Source organism: Lissotriton vulgaris, chromosome 9 (assembly GCF_964263255.1).
Source record: "Lissotriton vulgaris chromosome 9, aLisVul1.2, whole genome shotgun sequence".
Classification (NCBI taxonomy): Eukaryota; Metazoa; Chordata; class Amphibia; order Caudata; family Salamandridae; genus Lissotriton; species Lissotriton vulgaris.
The window spans coordinates 260,588,797-260,603,399 of NC_141697.1; the positions used below are offsets into that span (position 1 = coordinate 260,588,797).

The window sequence follows — 14,603 nt, forward strand, 5'->3', positions numbered from 1 at the left end:
CCCCTGTAGGTACTAATGCTTAGTGTACTTCATCCCTCGATTTCTTTTCTTTATTCTCTTTTATTGTTACCATCTGTTTCTGCAGCATGATTAACTCTCATTGTAGTTCAAGTTAAGTGTTGTTTGTAATACTTAAAATGAGGAAATTAAAACCCCTCCACTGCTATTATTGAGTTCGTGTCCAGGCGACCTTGCTTTTAACCTCGCAGCTTGACAGGTAGTAGGATTTTTCGTCAGCTGCTGGTTCGTGTAAATAATCAAATCTGGGAAGGTCAAGAGCTTCAGGTTTTACCAAAGTTACAGTAAATTGCTATTTATATAGAATAATAACATTTCTTAAGAATATATCTTCCCAGGCGTGGGAAGAACATCCTTTTAGGAACAACCTTTTAAGTGCCAGAATGGTCCTGAAAACGTTTGCCCAGCACCTATCCAGCAACGCCAAGTGGTGACATTAGCACCCCGAATTGGTCCCTCGCACATGAAGAAAAAGTTTTTTCTACCAAGACAATAAAGTACCCAGAAGTCTTCTTCATCGAGGAAACTGTACTGGGAGAGTTTCAGGGTCGGATCCTTTAATGTAATAAACCCTGGCATTGTAAAGGTGATCCTAGAGTTTCAGCGTCCATCAGCTAAACCTGTACAGTTGATGACTTCAGCTGGGGATGCTGAATCTATTCAGAATGTCTTCTGTACCCTCTGGGCCACTCCCCAATCTCTGACCCCCAAAGCAGCTCCTGCACTTGCTCCAGCACACAAGTAAGACATAGTCAAAGCCTACCTTAGTGCCTAAAGATGGAAGCCATATGTTTGCAATCAAAAAATGCATTTTAAAATAAATTAGCCATTGTGTACAAGTTAAATAGACTAGTACGTGTCATAATTAGCTGAGAGGCATACCCAGAGGAGGATTAGAAACTCTTTTTAGTTCTTAATGCACTTCATAGGAACATATTCCGCTTATTGCTAAAAAGAAAAGGTACTATTGGCTTTGAATGACTGCATCCGGAAGACATAGTTTCATCACAAGGAACATAAAGAATGGAAAGAAAAAATTATTGGTGATCTATGAACCCACCAACCCTGTTACTGAAGTGCACTTTGATTGAGGCAGATGTGCACCTAAAGTTGTATGTCCTGTACCACTATTTTAGATTCCATAATTTTGGATTAGCACAGTTTTGCCTAATATGCATCTGTACCAATATTTCAGATTATAAATATTTTAAATAAATATTCTTTTGCGTTTTTTTTTACAATTATCATTTAATTTTTTAACGTTTGAAGTTAGTTTTTCCATTGTCTCACCTATAATTTCATTGCAACTCCCTGTTCTTATCCTGTGCTAATCGCCTGCTCTCTTCCACCCCACCTCCTTCTTTAACTCCCTGTTCTCTTCTGCTGTGCTGATCTGCTCTTCTCTTCCACCCGCCTCCTTCTCTAACTCCCTGTTCTATTCTCTTCTCCTGTGATGATCTGCTGCTCTCCTCCACCCGCCTCCTTCTTTAACTCCATTTTCTCTTCTGCTGTGCTGTTATGCTGCTGTCTTCCACCCACCTCCTTCTCCAACTCCCTGTTCTCTTCTCTTCTCCCAAGCTTATCTGCTGCTCTCTTCCACCCGCCTTCTTCTCCAACTCCCTGTTCTCTTCTCCTGTGCTGATCTGCTGCTCTCATCCACCCCACCTCCTTCTTTAACTCCCTGGTCTCTTCTCTTCTCCTGTGCTGAACTACTGTTCTCTTCCACCCGCCTCCTTCTTTAACTCCCTGTTATCTTCTCCTGTGCTGATCTGCTGCTCTCGTCCACCCCAACTCCTTCTTTAACTCCCTGTTCGCTTCTCTTCTCCTGTGCTGATCTGCTGTTCTCCTTCACCCTGCCTCCTTCTCTAACTCTCTGTTCTCTTCTCCCGTGCTGATCTGCTGCTCTCTTCCACCCCACCTCCTTCTTTAACTCCATGTTCTCTTCACCTGTGCTAATCTACTGCTCTCTTCCACCCCGCCTCCTTCTTTAACTTTGTTTTTTTCTCCTGTGCGGATCTGCTGTTCCCTTCCACCACCTCCAACTCCCTGTTCTCTTCTCCCATGCTGATCTGCTGTTCTCTTCCTCCCGACTCCTTCTCTAACTCCCTGTTCTCTTCTCCTGTGCTGATCTGCTGTTCTCTTGCACCCGGCTCTTTCTCTAACTCCCTTTACTCCTCTCCTGTGCTGATCTGCTGTTCTCTTCCACCCGCTTCCTTCCTTAACTCCCTGTTCTCTTCTCCAGTGCTTATCTGCTGCTCTCTTCCACCCCACCTCCTTCTTTAACTACACGTTCTCTTCACCTGTGCTGATCTGCTGCTCTCTTCCACCCGCCTCCTTCTTTAACTCTGTTCTTTTCTCCTGTGCTGATCTGCTGTTCTCTTCCACCGCCTCCTTCTCTAACTCCCTTTTCTCTTCTCTGGTGCTGATCTGCTGTTCGCTTTCACCCGCCTCCTTCTTCAACTCTGTTCTTTTCTCCTGTGCTAATCTGCTGTTCTCTTCCACCCGCCTCCTTCTTTAACTCCCTGTTCTGTTCTCCCGTGCTGATCTGCTGCTCTCTTCCAAACGCCTCCTTCTTTAACTCTGTTCTTTTCTCCTGTGCTGATCTGCTGTTCTCTTCCACCGCCTCCTTCTCTAACTCCCTTTTCTCTTCTCTGGTGCTGATCTGCTGTTCGCTTTCACCCGCCTCCTTCTCTAACTCCCTGTTCTCTTCTCTTGTGCTGATCTGCTGTTCTGTTCCACCGCCTCCTTCTGTAACTCCTGGTTCTCTTCTCCTGTGTCGATCTGCTGTTCTCTTCCACCCGCCTCCTTCTTTAACTCCCTGTTCTCTTCTCCTGTGCTGATCTGCTGCTCTCATCCACCCACCTCCTTCTTTAACTCCCTGTTCTCTTCTACTGTGCTAATCTGCTGTTCTCTTCCACCTCTCCTCCTTCTCTAACTCCATGTTCTCTTCTCTTCTCCTGTGCTGATCTGCTGCTCTCTTCCACCCACCTCCTTCTTTAACTCCCTGTTCTCTTCTCCTGTGCTGATCTCCTGCTCTCTTCCACCCGCCTCCTCCTTTAACTCCCTGTTCTCTTCTCCTGTGCTGATCTGTTCCTCTCTTCCACCCACCTCCTTCTCTAACTCCCTGTTCTCTTCTCTTCTCCTGTGCTGATCTGTTGCTCTCTTCCACCCCGCCTCCTTCTTTAACTCCCTGTTAACTTCTGCTGCTCTCTTCCACCTCACCTCCTTCTCTAACTCCCTGTTCTATTATCTTCTCCTGTTCTGATCTGCTGCTCTTCCACCCCACCTCCTTCTTTAACTCCCTGTTCTCTTCTCCCGTTCTGATCTGCTGCTCTCTTCCACCGCCCCCTTCTCTAGCTCCCTGTTCTCTTCTCTTCCCCTGTGTCGATCTGCTGTTCTCTTCCACCCGCCTCCTTCTTTAACTCCCTGTTCTCTTCTCATGTGCTGATCCGCTGCTCTCTACCACCCCACCTCCTTCTTTAACTCCCTGTTCTCTTCTCCTGTGCTGATCTGCTGCTCTCTTCCACCCGCCTCCTTCTTTAACTCTCTGTTCTCTTCTCCTGGGCTAATCTGCTGTTCTCTTCCACCTGCTTCCTTCTTTAACTCCCTGTTCTCTTCTCCTATGCTGATCTGCTGCTCTCTACCACCCCATCTCCTTATTTAACTCCCTGTTCCCCTCTTCTGTGCTGATCTGCTGCTCTCTTCCACCCGCCTCCTTCTTTAACTCCCTGTTCTGTTCTCCCATGCTGATCTGCTGCTCTCTTCCACCCGCCCCCTTCTCCAACTCCCTGTTCTCTTCTCCCGTGCTGATCTGCTGTTCTCTTCCACCGCCTCCTTCTCTAACTCCCTGTTCTCTTCTCCTGTGCTGATCTGCTGCTCTCTTCCACACACCTCCTTCTTTACCCACCTGTTATCTTCTGCTGTGCTGATCTGCTGCTCTTCGACAGACATCCTTCTCTAACTGTACACACACATACACACAACCACACACACACACACATACAACCACACCACACACACAACTACACCACACACACAACCACACACACACACACAACCACACACACACAACCACACACACACACAACCACACACTCACACAACCACACACACACACAACCACACACACAACCACACACGCAATCACACACAATCACACACAACCACACACAACCACACACACAACCCCCCACACACACAACCCCCCACACACACAACCCCACACACACACATCACCACACACACAACCCCACACACACATCACCACACACACAACCACACACAACCACACACACAACCACACACACAACCACACACACACAACCACACACACACAACCACACACACAACCACACACACAACCACAACACACACACACAACCACGCACACACAACCACACACACACAACCACACACCCAACCACAACACACACACACACAACCACAACACACACACAACCAAACCCAGCCAAACACAACCACACACACCCCACACACCCACAAACAACCACATAACCACACGTACAACCCCAAACACAACCACAACCACACACCCAACCACACACACACACAACCACACACACACAACCACACACACAGCCGCACACACAACCACAATCACAGCCACACATATAACCACACACACAACCATACACACACAACCACACACACAAAACCACACACACACAACCACACACACAACCACACACATCTATCGCCCTCACTCGCTCTATCTAGCTATCTATCGCCCTCACTCTATCTATCTATCCATCTATCTGTCGCCCTCACTCTATCTATCTATCGCCCTCACTCTATCTATCTATCTATCGCCCTCACTCTATCTATCTATCGCCCTCACTCTATCTATCTTTCGCCCTCTCTCTAGCTATCTATCGCCCTCACTATCTATCGCACCACCACAGCATCACGCAGGGGCACCACAGCATCACTCAGGGGCACCACAACATCACTATGCCCTACCACAGCATCACTGAACGCCACAGCATCACTCGACGCCAACACAACATCACTCAGCGCCACCACAGTATCAATCTGTGCAACCATTCAACAACAACTGGTTTAAATATGTTCTCTCAATGTTTCAAGATTTATTACAAATGTTACAAAAAGATGTTAATATTTCACTTCTGTTCTTGGATTTTCGTCACAATAAAATACACTGAACATAATCTTCACAAAAGTTATTTACAAAAGTTTAAGCTATTGCCATTATATGGAAAAAGAACTGAATAAATGATGGACCCTGCCTGAAGTAAGCACCTGACTAACTTTCCCCCGTGAAGTATCTTAACCCTTAAGTTTAATCAAGGGGGTTGTGTGCACACTGAATGGCACCCATCATCACCGTGCCTATTCGCTAGGGAATCTTAATTCAGAACAAACAGCAGCAAAGGTGCACCACAAAACATAAAACAGTAAGTGCTACGACGTTTAAGCAGAAATAAGGAGAAATTCCTCCGAGATGTTGGAGTTCTTCTTTGAATCTTTATTTTCAAAAGGCAATAAAACACACACAGCCGACGCGTTTCGTCCCAAACTGGGACTTCTTCAGGGCTTTAAGTCAGTTGAATGTCGCATATGGGGAAGAACATGTGAGGAAGCGGGGTTCCAGGGGTCACCTTCCCGGCTGATGTAATCCTGTTCTATAGTTGTTCTTTCAGAGGTTGATTTACAAGAAGAGATCTTGATATGCGTTTGTTAGCGATTAGGAAGAAGTGTCATTGGAATTCTTGGGTGGTATGGAGATTCATGTCACCTTGCTCACAAAAATTGCTCAGTCCGTATGCTGAGTCAAAAATGGAACTGGTGTTGGACTGAAGGTCCTGTTAGTCCAATGGAAGAGGGAGTGGGCACTGTATCCCAGTAGGCCGTTCTTGATAAAACGGCCGGCACCCATCCACAGCCCTCGACCTGATAGCACTCCCGTAGCGACGTCGTGTATCCTCAGGAGCCGAGGTAGAGCCCATAACGAACACAGAGGGGACGGCCTCCATGTTTGCACAGCTAGGGGTTTCGCCGATAGCGGAGGCAAAGCTAACAATGACAGACGGGGTGTAATCACCGGATAGCTGGGTCCGTCTCCAGTGGGCAACAATTAGCAAGAATCCCCTTCGCGTAGTTGCTGGCAGTAACGAGTGGAACGGCTAATCATGGCAGCCGGTCCCACACACGGAAAGAAAGGGACAGCGCGGCTCACCTCAGCGTCACACGGGAACTGAGAAGCAGAGTGGACCCACAGTCGGTCGATGTGCACTTTCCACCGAGGGCGCCATCTTGGCTATTGCCATTATAAATTACAATAACTTTTATTTAAGTATTATTAAAAAAATTAAAAGCCATTGTTATTTGTAATATCAATACATCTAAGTCACGTAAATACAAAACATGTTGCATTACAAATGCTATAGGTGTCACATTTGCAAACGTTAAAAGTATTGGCATTGTAAATGACAAAGCTATTAATTTCGCTATTTTCAAAACCAACACATAAATAAAAAATGTGTCATTTACAAGACCAATAGCTCAAACTTTCCTAATGCGAGACCTATTGCATTGCAAATTCTTGTTACACCATGTTGCAACGCAGCTCTGTGGCGCTTACTGGAGGTACCTAGTGGGCTAGTTTGACCCTAGGGACCATTAGGATTGAAGGGGACTTAATCTCTCAACTTAGAACGGTGACAGGGCTCGTTTAAACAGTGGTGAAGGGAGGGGAGGGGCCTGACGTGATGTGTGCAAACACGTCCTGTGGCGCGTTTTAAGTTGGAGAAAAATTTCCACTTCAAACCTGAGGGATCATGGGGGCCAAGTAGCCCACCAGGTGCTTCCAGGAAGCACAACTGCGCTGCGTTGCAGGGAGGTGGTGCAGGCCGTGCCCCTTTTTACATGTTTCTGCTACGTAGCTCTGTGGCACTTCTGATTTACTCACCTGTTATCAGGAGAGACCTCAGTGCAGCATGTTTGAGCCCAGTACTGATCCTGAAAAGTAATTCTAACCATACTTACAAGAAACTTGAATTTCCTTCTATAGGCTAACATTGACTGGGTTCACTTGGAAATTCTTCTAAGTGTGGAATTTTGGAACTTTTAAATATTCACCAAAAATCATCCGAACAACGAATTCCGATTTACTCACCTGTTATCAGGAGAGAACTCAGTGCTGCATCTTTTAGCCCAGCACTGACCCTGAAAAGTAATTCTAACAATACTTACAAGTAACTTGTATTTCCTTCCAAAGGAATCTATTGTCTGTTTTTCACCAGAAAAGTTTCTAAGTCTCTATTTTCACAAATTACAAATATTCCTTAAAAATCGCCTTAAACGCTTTCTTTCAACTGTTTACAGTAGATGCACCAGTGCTGGATCCAGATTCCACCACTGAGTACGAAAAAGTAACGATGACACTACTTACTTGCTAAGTGAATTTCCTACCATAGGATAACAGTGGTGATTCTATGCGAAAAAGATTCTGTCAACTTTTAAAATACAATAATATTCCTTAAAAATCACTACTGTAACCAAAACGCTTTTACTCCACTGTTTACAGGAGATGTGCCAGGACAGATCTAGGATCCAGTCCTGTGGTTAGAAAAGTAATCCATAAAGTAACTAATTGCATTAAACTAGAAATTCCCATTCAGCTCAATGTTGCACTGTGTTTGAAATTGTGTTGCCCATTGCAACAGTAACTACTGTACTTAAAACTCTATTGCCTATTTGCCAAGTATTTAAACTAAAGTAATTCATTCTGAGAAAGTATATTTTGTAATGTAATGTATAATGTAATTATAATGTAATCTAAAAAATAAAATATCTAAAAATAAATAGTTTAAAAAAAATTGTAAATCAGTATCAAAAAAATAAATATAAGAATTAATACATTTAAAAATTGTCATTTACAAAACCTTTGAAATTCACTGAAAAAAACATAGGTTTCAGACATGTTATAGTTAGGAATTAGCATTTAAAAATCCATTGAAATTCACTGAAAAAAACATAGGTTTCAGACAAGTTATAGTTAGGAATTAGCATTTAAAAAACCTTAGAAATTCACAGAAAAAAACCCATAGGTTTTAGGGGTGTTATAGTTAGTTGGACATTTCACTCGTACAAAACCATTGCAATTCCCCCGTTATAGTTATTCGAAAAACGCCCAGCGCTTGAAGACACCACACACGACGTGGAAATACACCTCTTTATTCTTTGGCAGGCAGCAGCACAATCAAAATCGACCTCCCAGTGTATTCTTTGCCATTATCGCCATATGCGTTTCAGGAGCAATTCCCTTGGTCACTGGCTTAGGCTCAGGTGGAGAACAGCTTTTCACATTGCGCACTCGCGATTTTTGTATGTCAAAAACACCACACAAAGTCAGCAGAGTCCAAGGGTGTTTATTACCACCATGGACTCTGCTGACTTTGTGTGGTGTTTTTGGGTCTCTGAGAGCGTGTGGTACTACGTTGGAACCGTTGGATTCATTGGATTACTGGCGTGCTCGGCCGGTGTACACGCCACCTCCCTCGGGGCCACTGCAACCCAGAGAGCAACGTTGTGTGAGGATATATATGTACAAGCTCAATTCCACCAAGGTCGCAGTAAGCACTCAGCAACGGATGCCGGTCCTAAGTGGTGGTGGTGGCTCCACTTGTAACATACAGCTCAAACTTCACCCCCACAAGGAAATTAATGGACTGCACTCTGTCAAGGATGAACTCAGTTAATTTATTTCACCGAGATAAAGCATAGGACGCGTTTCGGCTTCGCGCCTTTTTCCACTGTACCAAGTGCCGCTAATTCCATAATACTGAATCCTGTTAATATGTATTACTTTCGGTGCAAATATTCATCAACAGAAAAAATAGACTAATACATTCACACTCTCTGGGCGCCATTTTAACAATGTGTCAAAATATAAAAATATACATACATTTTGTTTAAGACCTAGCTTACTAAAATTCATTGCGCTATGTTGTAAATCAAAATCAAGTGTTATATGTATTTATAACGGCGACTGTCTATGGTTAACTAAACAATTGTTTCGAATGAACGTTTTATTGCGAACATCGTTAAGGATAATGTATTTTTTTTACATTTTTCATGGGTGCCATCTTACAATGGTTCAATCCGTAACAATACCCACAAACCTTTTCTTAATTGATACAACATGATATCATGCCCTTAGATGGGCAAAAGACAGTCAATTCATTTCTTGGGATTAATCATAATGAATGGTGACCAATTATCACGACAATCCATAGTTACTGCAAATTAGATGCAATTAATTCAGCCCTGTATTGGCTAATATAGGAACAAATCAGAATTATATCGACAACAAATTCCAACTCATAATAGCTCATCACAGCTACTCATAAATACAACGGTACAGTGCAACAGCATCCATTGTCCTAAGTGAATCGCCAGTTATTCTTCTGTTTTTAAACCAAGGGGCACCTCGTTTGTGAATCAATTATGAATCTAGCTTCCAACCTGCGTAGCTAGAGTTCACGGTTCCTACCCCATTCACTGTGCGGAACATGATCTAGACAGTAACATTTTAAAAGATTCCTATCACTCTTGTGATATTTGGAAAATGTCTCACCACGGGGTAGGTAAAATCCTGTTTCTCTATTGCGCTGGCATGTCCAGGATTCTACGCTTGGTTGGGTGTATTGTGCTCCCTATATACTGCATGTTGCAGAGACATACCAGACAGTACACACTAAATGGCGTGTTACAAGTCATGAATTTATTAATGGTCCTGGGTTGTGATAATCCAGGAATTTTGTAGGTCAAGGTCTTAGAGCGGTGTCTGCAGGCCTTGCATCTAGAGCATGGAAAACATTCTGTAAATGTATCAATCTAGGATTGTATGGAATTGGCTCATAGTGGCTAAGTACCATTACATCTTTCAGAGATCTGCTGCGTCTGAATGTTATCTGTGGGTGATCAGGTAAACTTTTCCCTATTACCGCATCTGTTTGCAATATATGCAGGTTTCGAGATAATATTTTTCTTAATGCTCCTGCGTCTTTAGAAAAGGTAGTTATAAATACGTTTACACCTATGACACCATTTGACACTATTGATACCTTTGAGGAATCGGTTAAAAAAGATCTGGTCAAATTTATACAAAATAATAGAATTCAAACATACACAAACCTGACATTGGCACAGAGAAATGCATTGGCACGAATTCAGAATGATCCAAAACATTGTCTGCAAACCTTCAGACAAAGGAGGAGATATAGTCCCCATGACACGGCAATATTACACTCAAGAAGCATTACGTCAATTGTCAGACCAAAAATGTTATATCAACATTTCTAAAGATGAATATGTGGACAGCATCAAATAGTATCATACAATGATTTAGAAATGGGCAGATAAAGCACTGATTGATGTGGACAAACTAAAATATCTGTCATGTCCATACCCAATTACATCCACGTTCTACCACCTGCCTAAGATTCATAAAGATGCCAAATTACCACCTGGCCGACCCATCATCTCTTCCAAGGGCAGCCTAACTGACTCTATGGCACAATACATTGATCATTTCCTTTCAGATTTTGTGAAAACATTGCCATCCTATATTCGGGATACACCTGACTTTTTTAGAAACATTTCAAACATCTCTTGGGAATCTGATATGGTAACGATTGTTCTTGATGTAACAAGCTTATATACATGCATTGATCATAAGAATGATGTTCAAGCAATACGGTATTTCTTAAAAGGGAGATCCCTAAAATATGCAGAACATAATAAAATGTTGATTGAATATTTATGGTTTTGCTTAACACACAACATTTGTCTGTTCCAAAAACATTATCGCCAAATACAGGGCACAGCCATGGGCACCTGCTTCGCCCCGAGCTATGCAAACTTGTTTGTAGGCTGGAGGGAGAAGCAGGTGGCCTGGGCTGACAAGCACAATCATTGGGTAATTTGTATTACAGGTTGGTACAGATACATTGATGATTTATTTAACCTCTGGAAGGGTTCCAAAAGAAGAAGCAGAGATATATATAGCGGAACTTAATAACAACACAGTAAATCTACATTTCAGTGGGCATATCAGTGCCACTGAAGTGGTTTTCTTAGATCTCAAGGTCTGCATTAGGGATGGACACATTTGTACCTCCTTGTTCAGAAAAGTAACTGCAGGAAATTGTATATGGGAGGCTCAGTAGTCACCCCAAGTCTCTTTAAAACAGTATTCCTTATGGAGAATTATTGTATTTAAAAAGGAACTGTACACTAGATGGTGAATTTAAAACAGAAGTGATTGCTGCAATAGAGAGATTTTAGGTACAAGGCTACTATCCTCCTCCGGCCTCGACGTCAGGGGAGGCCCCACCCTATCAACAAGGCTGCACTGCAATAGTATAAATAAAATAATAATAACGGACAGCCGTTATTATCATTTTATTTTTACTCTACACTGCTTTAAGGCAGTGGAGCGATGCTCCTCCGCCTTAGCAGGTGAGTCGCCCCATGGCATTAATGATGCTTCATATTTTTCTGAGCTATTTTGTATTTACTTTGAGGCCCTTAATGCCATGTTAGTTTATAGATTAGTGTGTAAAAAATAAGCTTGGATTATGCCATCAGTGATGACATCAATGATGTAATGTGAGATTGCATCAGTGACGTCATAAACGCTCTCATAGAACATGTCATGAGTGATGAAATATGAGAGGGCATGAGCAGTGCATGGCAGGGGTGCAAGTAATAGCTGGGCCTTCTGACTATAACTGGTAAATTTCTTTAGTTTTTTTAGTTCAACATGTTAATGTCGTTACTGACATAGTCAACTAATTATAATGCCAATTTAACCTTTGTTTTTTTCAGTGAATTTCCAAGGTTTAAAAAAAATAAAAACATATTTTTATCACCCTTAACTATAACATGACTTTAACCTTTCTTTTTTTAGTCCACTTTTAAGTTTTTTTTAACTAAAATAGATATTTTTATCACACCTAACTTGTGGAGAGACCCTTGGGAATTCACTGACGTGACCAGGGGTTGCAGGGACATTGTGGTTGGGCTTGGATTGTGCGCGCAAAGGACTGTGAAGGTTCAGCAGTTGTAGTTGCTTGGACTGGCTATGACTTGCGCCACCACAGCGCACTGCTTGTGGCTTCTCGTGTTGCATCACTCGTGACGTTCTCTATCACATCACTGGTGACATCTTGGATGGCGTCACTGATGACATCATCCAGTGATTGTGTGTTCTAAAAGTTTATGAGTGTTAAACATATATACTAACGTACTACAAAAGTTAAAATAGTATGGTTTGTGTACTACTAATGAGTGGTGCTATTTCTAACATATGTGATCGGCTGCGTGACTGTGTGTATCCATGTGTGAGTGGGTGTCTGAGTGGCTGTATGGGTTTCTGAGGGGGTGTGTGAGTAGTTATATGGGTGAAGAAGTGGGTGTGTGAATAGCTGCATGGGTTTGTGAGTGGCTGTATGGGTGAGTGAGTAGCTGTGTGAGTAGCTTTATGGGTGGGTGAGTGGCTGTATGGTGGAATGAGTGGCTGTGTCAGTGGCTGTACAGATGAGTGACTGGGTGTATAAGTGATTGTATGGGTGAGTGAGTGTTTGTTTGTGTGGGTGTTTGGTTAACTGAGTAGGTGCGTCAGTGGCGGTATTGGAGAGTGAGTGTCTGTGTGAGTGGCTATATGGGAGAGAGAGTGGACATGTGAGTGCATGTATGGCTGTGTGAATGGGTATGTAAGTGGTTGTGTGGGTGTGTAAGTGGTTGTTTGGGGGGTGACTGTGTGGCTCTGTTGAGAGGCTTTATGAATGAGTGAGTGGGTTTGTGAGTAGCTGTTTGGGAAAGTGGCTGTATGGGTGAGTTAGTGGCTGTACGAGTAGGTGTATGAATAAGTGAATGGTTGTGTGAGAAGCTGTATAGGTGAGTAGGTGTATCAGTGGTTGTATAGGTATGTAAGGGGTGCAGGGACGGCGTTCTGCCTTGGTCGGCGCCTAGCAGCTAACTTAGAACTGGTGTGGACCAGGGGAATCCAACTGTTTAATTAAAACAAAGCATCGTGAAGGCCCGAGGTGGGTGTTGACTCAATGTGATTTCTGCCCAGTGCTCTGAATGTCAAAGTGAAGAAATTCAATGCAGCGCGGGTAAACAGCAGGACGCATGACGCGCATGAATGGATGAACGAGATTCCCACTGTCCCTACCTACTATCTAGCGAAACCACAGCCAAGGGAAAGGGCGCCGCAAAATCAGCAGGGACAGAAGTTCCTAAACTTGAATCTAGCCTGGCACTGCGAAGAGACATGAGAGGTGTAGGATAGGTGGGAGGCCCTTGGCCGCTGGTGAAGTACCACTACTCTTATCAGTTTTTTACTTACCTGGTGAGGCGGGTTTGAGCCCCGTGGGGCTCCCGCTTCTAGATCCAAGCCGGGCTTGACCCGTTCTGGGGACAGTGGGAGGTGGGGAGTTTGACTGGGGCGGTACACCTGTGAAACAATAACGCAGGTGTCCTCAGGGAGGACAGAAACCTCCTGCGGAGCAGAAGGGCAAAAGCTCGCTTGATCTCGATTTTCAGTATGAATACAGACCGTGAAACCGGGGCCTCACAATCCTTCTGACTTTTTGGGTTTCAAGCGACAGGTGTCAGAAAAGTTACCACAGGGATAACTGGCTTGTGGCGGCCAAGCGTTCATAGTGGCGTCGCTTTTTGATCCTTTTATGTCTGCTCTTCCTATCATTGTGAAGCAGAATTTACCAAGTGCAGGATTGTTCACCCACTAATAGGGAACGTGAGCTGGGATTAGACCGTTGTGAGACAGGTTCGTTTTACCCTACTGATGATGTGTTGTTGCAATAGTAATCCTGCTCAGTACAAGAGGAATCGAAGATTCAGACATTTGGTGTATGTGCTTGGCTGAGAAGCTAAAGGGGCGAAGATACCATCTGTGGGATTATGACTGAACACCTCTAAGTCAGAATCTCCCATAAACCGTAACGATACCGCAGTGCCTTGGAGCCTCGGATGGCCTAGGATAGCCGGCCTCTCTCGGGGGGCCGGTGCGCAGAGTCGCTCACTTGGGAGCCGGAGCGCGGATGGAAGGGGGCCTCCTCCATCGCCCTTAGTGCACCGCATGTTCGTGGGGCACCCAGTGCTAAATCATTTGTAGATGACCTGATTCTGGGTCAGGGTTCCGTAAGTAGCAAAGCAGCTACCTCGTTGCAGTCTATTGAAAGTCATCCTTTGAGCTTTTGTCTCTCCGTGTGTGGGTGCCCGCGGGTGCCCTCCTCCATCACACCCAGGGGTGGGCCCCTCTGCAACCAGGCCGTGGTAGGGACGCGGAGGCGTTAACCCGGGCCTGCAGGAGGCCGCCTCCACCAAGTGCCCTCTGGCATGGGGCCTCCCCCTACTGTCCCTGCCCCACCGTGGTGCATGGTCGGGGTCCACCATCCGTTGCAGGTTGGCAGGGTGACCAAATGACCTGGGCTGACAGGGCCTCCCTTACCCGATGCTCTCGGGCAAGTCGAGCAGGAAGGCGAGCAGCGGCAGCCCATGGGAACATAACA

At 44.4% G+C, this 14,603-nt stretch overlaps 1 pseudogene; it reads left to right on the plus strand.

The window, feature by feature from the left end:
• Window positions 1-12,860: 12,860 nt before the first annotated feature.
• Window positions 12,861-14,295, plus strand: LOC147689963 (28S ribosomal RNA; annotated as a pseudogene).
• The last annotated feature ends 308 nt before the right edge of the window (window positions 14,296-14,603 follow it).